The following is a 14,889-nucleotide window of genomic DNA, read 5'->3' on the forward strand; positions in this document are numbered from 1 at the left end:
AAGAAGGTTGTGCAGTGCTGGTCCGAGGAGACAGAAGAGCTCTTACGTGACTGCTTAGAGACAGTGGACTGGTCCATATTTAAGAACTCAGCGACCAACTTAAATGATTATGCCACCACCGTCACAGACTTCATCAGAAAATGTGTGGACGACTGCGTGCCAAAGAAAGCAGTACGTGCGTTCCCCAACCGGAAACCATGGCTCAATCGCGAGATTGACTCCCTACTGAAGGACAGATCTGAGGCGTTCAAGGCAGCCGACCCTGACCTATACAATAAATCCAGGTACAACCTCCGCAAAGCCATCAGAGATGCCAAGAGAGAATATCAAACCAAGATAGAGTCACAGACAGACTCTCGGCGGTTGTGGCAAGGACTAAACAACATAACGGGCTACAAAGCGAAGCCGAACAGTATCTCTGGCAGCAGCGCACCACTCCCCGATGAACTCAATGCATTCTATGCTCGGTTCGAGCAGGTAACCAACAATCCGCTGTCGAGTGCCCCAGCAGCCCATAATTCATCCATACCCACCAACACAGCTTCCGAAGTCAGGTCGGCCTTCCTGAAAGTGAACCCACGGAAGGCGACGGGCCCGGACGGGATCCCTGGTCGTGCACTCAGAGCCTGCGCGGACCAGCTGGCAGGGGTATTCGCGGACATCTTTAACCTGTCCCTACTCCACTCCGAGGTCCCCACCTGCTTCAAGAAGACCATCATCATACCGGACCAAAGAAGAACCAGGCAACGTGCCTCAATGACTACCGACCAGTGGCCCTGACTCCAGTCGTAATGAAGTGCTTCGAGAGGTTGATCATGAAGCGCATCACCTCCATACTCCCAGAACACCTTGATCCACTGCAATTCGCATACTGCTGCAACCGGTCCACATCAGATACCATTTCCCTGGCCCTACACTCATCCCTAGAGCATCTCGAAAACAAGGACTCCTACATCAGACTCCTATTTATTGACTACAGCTTTGCCTTCAACACCATAATCCCAGCCAAGCTCATATCAAAGCTCCAAAACCTAGGACTTGGCTCCCCACTCTGCAACTGGATCCTCGATTTTCTGACCAACAGACCACAATCAGTAAGAATGAATAACAACACCTCCTCCACAGTAGTCCTCAACACCGGCGCCCCGCAAGGCTGCGTACTTAGCCCCCTACTCTACTCCCTGTACACACACGACTGCGTGGCAAAACTTGGTTCCAACTCCATCTAGAAGTTTGCTGACGATACGACCATAGTGGGCCGGATCTCGAATAACAACGAGGGAGATATACAGGAGGGAGATAGAGAATCTAGTGGAGTGGTGTAGCGACAACAATCTCTCCCTCAATGCCAGCAAAACTAAAGAGCTGGTAATTGACTTCAAGAAGCAAAGTACTGTACACACCCCTGTCAGCATCAACGGGGCTGAGGTGGAGAAGGTTAGCAGTTTCAAATTCCTAGGGGTGCACATCTCCAAAAATCTGTCCTGGTCCACCCACGTCGACGCTACCATCAAGAAAGCACAACAGCACCTATACTTCCTCAGGAAACTAAGGAAGTTTGACATGTCCACATTAACCCTTACCAACTTTTACAGATGCACCATAGAAAGCATCCTATCAGGCTGCATCACAGCCTGGTATGGCAACTGCTCGGCCCAGGACCGCAAGAAACTTCAGAGAGTCGTGAACACTGCCCAGTCCATCACACGAACCTGCCTCCCATCCATTGACTTCATCTACACCTCCCGCTGCCTGGGGAAAGCGGGCAGCATAATCAAAGATCCCTCCCACCCGGCTTACTCACTCTCCCAACTTCTTCCATCGGGCAGGAGATACAGAAGTCTGAGAACACGCACGAACAGACTCAAAAACAGTTTCTTCCCCACTGTCACCAGACTCCTAAATGACCCTCTTATGGACTGACCTTATTAACACTACACCCTGTATGCTTCATCCGATGCCAGTGCTTGTGTAGTTACATTGTATATGTTGTGTTGCCCTATTATATATTTTCTTTTCTTCCCTTTTCTTCCCATGTACTTAATGATCTGTTGAGCTGCTCACAGAAAAATACTTTTCACTGTACCTCAGTACATGTGACAATAAACAAATCCAATCCAATCCATTAATAAAGATTATTATTATTCGGTATCTTTTCAAGATTTTTGCCGAGGGTATTTTTAAAAGTAATTTTCATTCGCCTTGACTCCAGTTAGGGAAATTAGTAAATTGAAAAGGTGAATTAATAGGTGGTTTGGCGATTCCAATTTACTCAGGTTCCATTTATTTGTTGTACATTTATTTTTTAATTCAGTTTGTTTTTGTTTGATCCCATAGATGGATAAGAGATTCTCTCTTATTGGAGACAGTCATCACTTGTTGGCACAAATGTTCCTTGCCACTTGTCAATCCAAGCCTGGTGTCTTTGGGGTTCAGGAGTTGAGTTACTCACCGCAGAATTCCTAACCTTGGACGTTGGAGATGGTCATTGCCTGGCACTTGTGTGGCATGAATGTTACTTGCCACTTGTTAGCCCAAACCTGGATAGTGCTGCATCTTGGACATGGACTGTTTCAGTATCTCAGGGTTCATAAATTATACTGAACATTGGATAAAAGCAAATCACTGTGGATGCTGGAATCCGAAATCAAAGAGAAAATACTGGAAAATCTCAGCAGGTCTGACAGCATCTGCAGTGAGAGAAAAGAGCTGAATTTTTGAGTCCAGATGACCCTTTGTCAAAGCTGAATAACGATTTAAAGAATAAAGATACTGAACATTGTGTCGTCATCAGCCACTTCTGACCTTATGGTGAAAGGAAGGTCATTGATGAAGCAGCTGATGATGTTTGGGCCTCGGACATTCCCCTGAGCAATTCCTGCAGTGATGTCTTGGAGCTGAGATGGTTGACTTCCAGTCACCACAGCCATCTTCCTTTGTGCCAGATATGACTCCAACCAGCGGAGGGTTTTCCCCCTGATTCCTATTGACTCAGGGTTTTCCCCCTGATTCCTATTGACTCCAGTTTTGCTCGGGTTCCTTGATGGCATGCTCAGTCAAATGCTGCCTTGATGTAATGAGGTCAAGAGCGACTGACCCTGGCGGAACCTAAACTGAGCATCTGTGAGAAGGTTATTGTTCAGTAAGTGCCGTTTGATAGCACTGTTGATGATCCCTTCCATCACTTTACTGATAATCAAGAGTAGATTGTCTGCCAGGTTATTTTCAAATGAACATTCAGAAATTAAACAGTGGGCTACAGATAGACCTATACACCTCAGGGACTACAGCGGTTCAAGAAGGCAGCTCCCCGCCACCTTTCAAGAGAAACTAGGGATGGACAATAAATGCTGGCCTGGGCAGCAACACCCAGCCATCAATGAATTTTTCAAAATTCTTAACTCATGGACCACTTTATAAAGTGCTTTTTACATGGCTGCAACAAAACCTACTCGTCAAAAGCAAATGAGTAGAACTGTAAAAAGGTCCAGTATTATTAACTGGTCGATACTTACAGCCATAAACTGGGTGTGCTGCCATCCCACCTCCTCCCTGATGCATCAACATAAACTATGGTGTGATGACGTTGGGTTAACAATCCAACATCATCACTCCAGTCCCAGTATCCCGGAAGGTGAGTGGGTGCAGAAATCAGAAGCACACTCGCCATTTCAAAATGACCAATTAACAAACTATCAAAACGTGTCAACAACATCATTTTATGCAATCTTTCGTTGTCCGCACTATTTCTTGGGTGTCAAATGGGAACATTTTTGGGAGTGCTGCATCGCAGGTATGAGGATGCAGCATAAGGGCGGAAGAATAGGTCTATCACCGCGGGCATGATTGCATGTGGCAGCAGCTTGCGCAGGTGGAGGTGACAGTGGTTTGATGTTTAACTACATCATTTTTCACTGCCGTGGGCCTGCCATGAGAAATAACCAGAGAATGAGAGGGAAAGAGGCCTTTAAACCGCTGGCCCTAACTGACTTCCTGTTCCCAGCATTCACCCCTCTCGAGCCTGACCTCCCGCCCAGACGCACATTTGTCGGGTAACCGTCTTAACACGGCTACTTGGCTGCTTTCCCATTGGCCGGCTGCCAATTGGCCATCCGACGCTTGATTCGCCGTGCTGGGATGGCGGGAGTTAGAACGAACGAGCACTCACTTTCCGCTCCACCTTCCCTCACCCCGCCAAAGACTGGAAAATCCAACCCATTGTATTATTGGTAACCTGTTCACTCCAAATCAGATGCAGATTCCAAAACCAGGAACAAACATCAGCTTCGACAACCTCCCGTCAGTTTTACCTTTGACCCCCGTTCAGGCCCAGGAACTTGGAGGGCGTAAAAACAGTGGAGTTACAGTTCTCTGGACACTCTCCATGACTCTAGATCAGCGTCAACACCTCAATTCAAGCAGCAGGTTAACATCTGGGTGATATCAATGCTTTAAAAATTAATGCGCTAACATGAGACAATGTAACTTTGCGGCTTCGATATCTTGTCACATTCAACGGCATTTGCTGCCTCCAAGATGATCTCTTCTTGCCCCCTCACTTGGATGCAGAAAGTTGGAAATGTCATCAAATGTGTGAAAACAACAGATTTATAACAGAAATTGAGGAGAAAGAATTAATTTTAATTTGAGTTATTATCACAGAATGAAACTTATGGATTTGTGCAGGTCCCCGGCCAGGACTTTCCACTCCCATTCCCTTCGGGCAGGTTTGGCCACGGGAGCTTAAAATACCACAAGAAGACCAAAGTTGCGATCTACGTCAGCACGGACGCTTACCGCAATTATCCCGTTCCCATCAGCGGCATGCCACGGACCTCCCACCTTTCAACAGCGGGAACGTCATTATAATATATTTGCACCTTATTATTGGGCTGATACGGCGGAATCATCATCCCCCCCTCCCCACCGTGGAAAATCCATCTACGATAAGAACATAAGAACTAGGAACAGGAGTAGGCCATCTGGCCCCTCGAGCTGCTCCGCCATTTAATGAGATCATGGCTGATCTTTGTGGACTCAGCTCCACTCTCCGGCCCGTACACCATATCCCCGAATCCCTTTATTCTTTAGAAAGGCATCTATCTTTTTCTTGAAAACGTTTAAAGAAAGAGCCTCAACTGCTTCACTGGGCAAGGAATTCCAGAGATTCACAACCCTTTGGGTGAAGAAGTTCCTCCTACACGCCATCCTAAATCTACCTCCCCTTATTTTGAGGCTATGCCCCCTAGTTCTGCTTTCCCCGACCAGTGGAAACAACCTGCCCGCATCTATCCTATCTATTCCCTTCATAATTTTATATGTCTCAATAAGATCCCCCCGCATCCTTCTAAACTCCAATGAGTACAGTCCCAGTCTACTCAACCTCTCGTCATAATCTAATCCCCTCAACTCTGGGATCAACCTAGTGAATCTCCTCTGCACTCCCTCCAGTGCCAATATGTCCTTTCTCAGGTAAGGAGACCAAAACTGAACAAAATACTCCAGATGCGGCCTCACCAACACCCTATACAATTGCAGCAGAACCTCACTAGTCTTGAACTCCATCCCTCTAGCAATGAAAGACAAAGCTCGATTAGCCTTCTTAATCACCTGTTGCACCTGCACACCAACTTTTTGCGACTCGTGCACCAGCACACCCAGGTCCCTCTGCGCAGCAGCATGTTTTTCACATCTTACCGTTTAAATAATAATCCATTCTGCTGTTATTCCTCCCAAAATGGATAGCCTCACATTTGGCAACATTGAATTCCATCTACCAGACCCTAGCCCATTCACCTAACCTATCCAAATCCTTCTGCAGACTTCCGGTATCCTCTGCACTTTTTGCTTTACCACTCGTCTTAGTGTCATCTGCAAACTTTCACACATTGCACTTGGTCCCCAACTCCAAATCGTCTATGTAAATTGTGAACAACTGTGGGCCCAACACTGATCCTTGAGGGACCCCACTAGTTACAGGTTGCCAACCAGAGAAACACCCATTTAACCCCACTCTCTGCTTTCTGTTAGTTAACCAATCCTCTACCCATGCTATCACTTTACCCTCAATGCCATGCATCTTTAGTTTATGCAGCAGCCTTTTGTGTGGCACCTTGTCAAAAGCTTTCTGGAAATCCAGATATACCACATCCATTGGCTCCCCGTTATCTACTGCACTGGTAACGTCCTCAAAACATTCTACCAAATTAGTCAGACACGACCTACCCTTTGTGAACCCATGCTGCATCTGCCCAATGGGACAATTTCCCTCCAGGTGCCCCGTTATTTCCTCCTTAATGATAGATTCCAGCATTTTCCCTACAACCGAAGTTAAGCTCACTGGCCTGTAATTACCCGCTTTCTGCCGACCTCCTTTTTTAAACAGTGGTGTCACGTTTGCTACTTTCCAATCCTCTGGGACCACCCCAGAGTCTAGTGAATTTTGATAAATTATCACTAGTGCGTTTACAATTTCCCAAGCCATCTCTTTTAACACTCTGGGATGCATCCCATCAGGGCCAGGAGACTTGTCTACCTTTAGCCCCATTAGCTTGCCCAATACTGCCTCCTTAGTGATTACAATCATCTCAAGGTCCTCACCTATCATATCTTTATTTCCATCAGTCACTGGCATGTTATTTGTGTCCTCCACTGTGAAGACTGACCCAAAAAACCTGTTCAGCTCCTCAGGCATTTCCCCGTCTCCTATTATTAAATCTCCCTTCTCATCTTCCAAAGGTCCAATATTTACCTTAGCCACTCTTTTTTGTCTTATATATTTGTAGAAGCTTTTTCTATCTGCTTTTATGTTCTGAGCCAGTTTACTTTCATAGTCTACCTTACTCTTCTTTATGGCTTTTTAGTAGCTTTCTGTTGTCCCCTAAAGACTTCCCAGTCCTCTAATCTCCCACTAATTTTTGCCACTTTGTATGTTTTTTCCTTCAATTTGATATTCTCCCTCACCTCCTTAGATATCCACGGTCGATTATTCCCCTTTCTACCGTCTTTCTTTTTTGTCGGTATGAACCTTTTCTGAACACTGTGAAAGATCGCTCGGAAGTTTCTCCACTGTTCCTCAACTGCTTCACCATGAAGTCTTTGCTCCCAGTCTACCTTAGCTAGTTCTTCTCTCATCCCATTGTAATCGCCTTTGTTTAAGCACAAAACACTGGTGTTTGATTTTACCTTGTCATCCTCCAAGTGTATTTTAAATTCCACCATATTGTGGTCGCTCCTTCCAAGAGGATCTCGAACTGTGAGATCATTAATCAATCCTGCCTCATTACACAGGACCAGATCTAGGACCGCTTGTTCCCTTGTAGGTTCCATTACATACTGTTCCAGGAAATTATCCCTGGCACATTCTATAAACTCCTCCTCAAGGCTGCCTTTACCAACCTGGTTAAACCAATCGATATGCAGATTAAAATCTCCCATGATAACCGCTGTACCATTTCTACATGCATCCGTTAATTCTTTGCTTATTGCCTGCCCTACCATCCTGTTACTATTTGGTGGCCTATAGACTACTCCTATCAGTGACCTTTTTGCCTTACTATTCCTGATTTCCACCCAAATTGATTCAACCTTGTCCTCCATAGCACCAATATCATCCCTTACTATTGCCCGGATGCCATCCTTAAACAATAAAGCTACACCACCGCCCTTACCGTCCATTCTATCCTTTCGTATAGTCTGATACCCTTGGATATTTAACTCCCAGTCGTGACCATCTTTTAACCATAGCGTGAAGTCAGAATGGCGCGAGTCATGACTGGCTTCAAAAGGTGTTCCCCTTGCGATCACCCCCTCCGAAGGGAGTTCAGAGGTGAGTGCAGCGATTTGGACGCTCCTCATCCCCCGGGGGCGGGAGAGTAGGGGGCTGGGAGCGGGAGTGAAACACTCCGGTTTTCACTCCGGCGTCGGCACTTAGACTCCCGATGGGAGAATTGCACCCGATGTTCCCAGAATGTTCGTCTCGGACCATGGATTACTAGTCCAGTGTCATTGCCACTATACCAGCATCTTTTTCCGAGTTCCCATATAAGCCAAGGCAGATATGGATGGTGGGCTTCCTTTGCAAAAGGGCTCTACTTTTTCTGTCACTTTTCTACAACAGCTGCAAGGCCACTTTTCACTTGTACCAGTCTTCATTTCCAAATTTTTTATCCCAAATTCAGATTCTCAAACTGCCCTGGTGGAATTTGAGTTTATATTCTCTGGTTCAACAGCACAATATCAGAACCACTACCTTGATTGATGAACTTAAGAAATTGGTACATATATTGTATAATATGTATCTGGTGCAGTAATGGTTTTAAAAGCGTGGGTTTGGGGTGTATGTGGCTGCTGCAGTAAGATTTTTAAAAATCATGGTTTAAAAGACAGACAGACTGTATGGCTGCAGAAGGTGCAATTAAGATTTTGTAAATGTGAGATCATCGTTGTTTCAAAACATGCGTATGTTGACAAAGAGAGGAAGAATGGGCAGCATGGTAGCACAAGTGATTAGCACTGTGGCTTCACAACAGCAGGGTCCCTGGTTTGATTCCCTGCTGGGTCACTGTCTGTGCGGAGTCTGCACGTTCTCCCCGTGTCTGCGTGGGTTTCCTTCGGGTGCTCCGGTTTCTTCCCACAGTGCACAGACGTGCAGGTTAAGTGGATTGGCCATGATAAATTGCCCTTAGTGACCAAAAAAGGTTTGGAGGGGTTATTGAGTTGTGGGGATAGGGTGGAAGTAAGGGCTTAAGTGGGTCAGTGCAGACTCGATGGGCTGAATGGCCTCCTTCTGCACTGTATGTTCTAATGGGATTTTGTTATTATTTCTGGGGAATCCCTGGGGAGTAGAAAGTTAGCGATATTGGGCGGGATTCTCTGGTCTACCATGATAATGTTTCTTGTCACAAGTAGGCTTACATTAACACTGCAATGAAGTTACCGTGAAAAGCCCCTATCGCCACATTCCAGCACCTGTTCGTGCACACAGAGGGAGAATTTTGAATGTCCAATTCATCTAACAGCACGTCTTTCGGGACTTGTGGGAGGGATACAGGGAGGGATAGACAGATACAGGGAGAACATGCAGATACACAGATACAGGGATAACGTGCAGACTCCACACAGACAGTGACCCAAGCCGGGAATTAAACCTGGGACCCTGGTGCTGTGAAGCAGCAGTGCTAACCACTGTGCTACCGTGCTGCCACGTGTTTCCCGACTGCACGTCATTCTCTGGCAGCTGGATTCTACCTTCCCGCTGATTGTCAATGGGATTTCCCGTTGTAACTACCGCACGCCGTCAGGAAACCCGCTCTGGGGGCTGCGCTGCCAACGGGAAAATTGAAGTCGCAACGACCGGAGAATTCTGGCCATTGTGTACAACCTCAAGCAAGCAGGTCATGGGATTTGAGTGGAAAGGGAATGATGTAATTAATGGGAAGAGCCAGGCTGTAGCAGGCAGAGTTTGGGTTAAATTTTGGCTGTGAGCTGTACAGTAGCTTCTGCAGAAGGCTGTCAGAGATTCAGCCTTAATCTGACAGGATCTCTCTCATCAAACAGTCTCTCCAGGATCTCTCTATCCAAACATTGGCAAATAATCCTGTGTTTGCTAACTCTCTTTGAAAGTGGCTTTAACTTGTGATGCATTTTTGCTTGTTTGGAGATAAAGAAGGTATCAGTTAGAAGTTAAATTGTTTCTTTATTTTGTTAAGCATTGTTTAAAGGGTAATTGTGAGCTGTATTTTTGCGCTGTTAAGACAGTAAAACACTGAGTATAATAAAGTTTGTTTCAATATACAACATCCCTATTTCTGCATGGAATCATTTCTGAAGGAAAGTATCCTTTCCTCACAGTTTTACAAATTAAAACCAAAGTACTGGGGTTCCTGTCCGCTATCCGAGCATATGTTGGGGTCTAGTCCGGGAACGTAAGACCTGTGTGAAATGGTCTGTCAGTTTTATTTTTTTACTTTTCACTGCAGGCTTTCCTAAAAGTGAATCTCTTCTTGCTGCTGATGTTATCCTGATCGGAGAAGATAAACCTGGATCAGGCAGAAATAGACAGAACCGCATAATTGATTCAAAAAATGAAGCGGTATCTTCAGTGTTGAACAGATTACATTGTCAGACGAAGGCAAAGCTTGACTGTCCTCCTACCCACACATCATTCTCCAAGGCTGAAGAATTGAGATTGCTGAAGCATTCATTACACCACACAAAGGTTCTGACTTTATCTCTTGACACACCAATTTATGAAACGGAATTACACCAAAACCGAAGCGACAGTTATGTCGTTTTTTTGATTACATCTTCAGTTAAAATTGCATATTACTCCACCAAGTGAAAATGTCCAGTTAACGAATGGATTATGTGCCAGGATCATGGAGATTTCTGATGAGCACGTAGGTGATCAAAACAAATCCAATAGGTTTTCCTGTGCTCTTAGCAACTACAATGATCAAACGAAACTGTTGAGGTTTCAGAATGAAATGAAATGAAAGGAAAACCGCTTATTGTCACGAGTAGGCTTCAATGAAGTTACTGTGAAAAGTCCCTAGTCGCCACATTCCGACGCCTGTTCAGGGAGGCTGGCACGGGAATTGAACCGTGCTGCTGGCCTGCTTGGTCTGCTTTCAAAGCCAGCGATTTAGCCCAGTGTGCTAAACCAGCCCCTGTAACTTATTGTTAAAATACTTAACACATAAAAAGACGCTGGCTTGAATTTTACACTCTCCCACGCCCCAGCAGGTTTTGAGGCGGGGGGAGGGGGGGTGAAATTACATTCCCTCCAGGATCCCGCCCATCCTAGCCCAGATGTGACTTTATGCTGGGGTGGGTAGCGCCTCAGATACTACCCTTGCCCCAATTAAGGCACTTAAGTGGCCACTTAATTGTCACTTATGTGCCTTTTCTCAACGTTTAGGCTGGGTGACACTAGATAGATCCAGGCACAAACAAAAAAGATTTCAATCCTTGATCTCAAGCCGAAGGCATTCGCCCCCCACCATCTGGCCTGCAAAATCCTACCAACTGTCCTGGCTTGACACAATTCACACCTCTTTAACCTGGGGTTACCCCATCTCTGGATCTGTAAAGATTTAATCACCTGCTAATGCTCGCATTCCAAGCATTGTCTGGCATCTTTGAATCTGTCTATATATGTGTTTCTGGAAAAGAGCTCTTCATTCACCTGAGGAAGGAGCAGCGCTCCGAAAGCTAGTGACATCGAAACAAACCTGTTGGACTTTAACCTGGTGTTGTAAGACTTCTTCCCGTGCTCAAGCCGAAGGGGCCGGGGTGTGTGCTTCAATTGGAAGTTCCCTTCTGACTGGAGGAGCCCTCCCATCAAGGACTGGATACCTCTGAACCTCCCTTCCCCTCCACTCTATCTCCCAATAATCCAATCACCCCCCTCGCAACCCCCCACCCCCCCCCCCCCCACCCACCCACCCACCCAAGAGACCTCTCTCCTGCCCCAGAATTCCTGCCACTTACCTCCATGTCTGACTCGAGGCATATCGCTGCAGTGCCTCCTACGGCCACTGCGGCGCTGTGTTTCGATGGGCCGGAGAGCTGTCAGCCAATTCTTTCAAGTGAGGAGGAAACCCCGCCTGCTGTCGAAATGGCCTGTCGAGCATCCGCCATCCACAATAATAATAACAAGCAGACCATGAGCCCCGGCAGAACCCTGACAGGGCAGGAACATGAAAGGATCCTACTCCCATCATTGGCGAACTGGGCATACATTTACTGGGTGTCCAAGGAGGTTAGTGTTACCAGCAGGAGAGAAAAAGGTGCAGTGGTAATGTCACTGGAACTGTAATCCAGAAGCCCAGGCCATTTGTCTGGGAACATGGGTTCAAATCTCATTGTGGCAACTTGTGTTAATAAGTAATAGCACCATGAAACTCTCATTGATTTTTGAGGCATAGAATATAAGAGCAGGGAGGTTATCATGCAGCTGTATAAAATGCTCATTACCAATATCAAGTGTACTGGGTGCATCACACTGCAGAAAGGATGTGATTGCACTTGAAAGAGTGCAAAGGAGATTCACCAGGATGTTGCCTGCGCTGGAACATTTCAGCTGTAAAGAGAGGCTGGTTAGGCTGGGGTTGTTTTCCTTAGAGCAGGGAAGGCTGAGTCGGGGCCTGATTGAGGTGTACAAGATTATGAAACACACCCGTTGGACTTTAACCTGGTGTTGTAAGACTTCTTACTAAGATTATGAGGGGCATAGACAGGATGGATAGTGATGTGTTGGGTGTTCCAGATCACATACAGGTCACTAACACTTGAAGTGGTGCAACACTATTTTATTAAAAGGTTAACTATTTAAATATACTTGAACTGTGAGTTTACACGATACTAGCTTTAACTAAAGACCTTTGCCTTGTCCTAACCAGTTGATGCACTCAGCACATGGTGAATGTCTGTGTTGCAGGCTGTGAGCTCTGTGCTCCTAGCTAGCTGCTACTCGAATGAGCGGGAACTCTGATGCCCTCTGCCTTCATTGTGCGTGTGCTCTCACTGGTGATTGGCTGCTGTGTTGTGTATGTTGATTGGTCCCACAGTGTGTCCATCAGTGTGTGTCTGCACCATGATATACTGGTGTATATTATGACATCCCCCCTTTTATATTAAAAAATGTGCCTGCGTGACAATAAATAGTGTGTGGTGAATGTTCCTGACTACATGTGTGCGAAATATTTACAGGACTATGTACATAAAACAAAGCTATTTACATGGGAAGGTGCCTGGTGCAGAAAAAACAGTGTCACACAAATAACGAGATGAACATTATATACAAACCACTTGACCGATTAAACGGAAGAACAGAACAGACCATAGTGTCCATTAGTGCACAAAGTTCACAAATTATGTCTCTGAAGTGGGCGACTAATTCTAGTTGACCGCCTCAAGGGTGGGTCAGGAGCCACCGGCTGAGGAGCGGGCTGGACTGCGTCAGAGTGAGGAGGATGCAGAGTAAACAGAATCTCCGCATAGTCCAGGTCAGGGACAACAGGAGGGCGTGGCACTGGCGGGGATCACGTAGCAAGTGCGGAACAAGACGAAGGGCACGCCGATTACGGCGCAGAATGGAACCACCCAGTAGACGAACCAGGAACGAGCGGGGAGACACCTGCCGAAGAACCACAGCAATTGCAGACCAGCCACCATCCAGAAGATGGATGCGGACATTGTCATCTGGAGCCAGAGCAGGGAGATCAGCTGCACGGGAGTCATGAGCCTCCTTGTGCTGTGCACGAGACACTGGCATTCATTGAAGGATCGGAACGTGGTCGAGGTCTGGGACGTGACTGGACGTCACCGTCGTCCTCAGGGTGCGACCCATGAGCAGCTGGGCTGGCGACAGGCCAGTGGACAGTGGAGCCGAGCGATAGGCCAGCAGGGCGAGGTAGAAGTCGGATCCCGCATCAGCCGCCTTGCAGAGGAGCCGTTTGACTATGTGGACGCCCTTCTCCATTTTCCACTGGATTGGGGGTACAGGGGACTGGATGTCGCATGTACAAAGTTGTACGTCCTGGCAAAGTTGGACCATTCCTGGCTTGCGAAGCAGGGGCCATTGTCTGACATCACAGTGAGTGGGATGCCGTGACGAGCAAAGGTGTCCTGGCAGGCACGGATGACTGCAGATGATGTGATGTCGTGCAAACGTACCACCTCCGGGTAGTTTGAAAAATAGTCTACAATCAGAACACAGTCCCTACCCAGCGCGTGGAACAGGTCGATGCCGACCTTGGACCAAGGGGACGTGACCAACTCATGGGGCTGTAGGGTCTCACGTGGTTGGGCCGGCTGGAACCGCTGACAGGTGGGGCAGTTGAGCACTGTGTTGGCGATGTCGTCATTGATGCCGGGCCCGTCGGCGGCACTTCTCCACGGCAAGATGGCCCTCGTGTAGCAGTTCCAAGACAAGCTGGCACATGCTGTGCGGGATAACAATGCGGTCCAGCTTCAGGAGGACACCATTGACTACCGCCAGAACATCTCTGATGTTGTAGAATTGCGGGCATTGGCCCTTGAGCCACCCGTCTGTTAGGTGGCACATGACACGCTGTAGCAGGGGGTCAGCCGCAGTCTTGCGGCGAATTTGGACGAGGCGTTCAACCGTGGCCGGTAGATTGGAGGCCACGAAGGCGACATGGGCGTCAACCTGGCAGACGAATCACGTTGGGTCACACAGGGTGTTGACTGTCCTGGACAGAGCGTCGGCTATGATCAGGTCTTTGCCCGGGGTGTATACGAGCTGCAAGTCATATAGCCGGAGTTTGAGCAGAATGCGCTGGAGGCGAGGCGTCATGTCGTTCAAGTCTTTTTGTATTATATTGACCAGCGGGCGATGGTCGGTCTCGATGGTGAATTGGGGAAGGCCGTACACATAATCATGAAACTTGACGACACTGGTCAAAAGGCCCAGGCACTCCTTGTCTATCTGCGGGTGAGAATATGGCTCAAGCTAGAATAGAGCTCGATGGGAAAATGAAATGTCAACAGAGCTTTTAGTCTAATGGAATGTCAAGGCTTTCTGTAATCGTTTATGCTTTTGCGCTAGACAGTTTGCAGTAACAAGACACGGCCTTGGGAATCGTTTCTAATTCTACAGATAACTATATTTTAGCTGAGAGCCACAGAATGCTGTAATTCTCAGACCTCCTCTAAGGGGGCTGTCCTTAGGAAGGAAACATTGTCATTCAATTATATATAAGTAACTGTCTGTTGTATTAACTTTGGCTTGCTACTGTAGACTCTCTGAAGTACAGTGCTCAAGTCCCGGCCGTGAATAAACGTACGTTTGTTGAAGTAACTTGGTGTTCGATTGATCATTTCATCTGGACTGAAGGGAAACTAATTCACATTCGGTAGCAG

The sequence above is a fragment of the Scyliorhinus torazame genome, chromosome 10 (assembly GCF_047496885.1).
Source record: "Scyliorhinus torazame isolate Kashiwa2021f chromosome 10, sScyTor2.1, whole genome shotgun sequence".
NCBI lineage: Eukaryota > Metazoa > Chordata > Chondrichthyes > Carcharhiniformes > Scyliorhinidae > Scyliorhinus > Scyliorhinus torazame.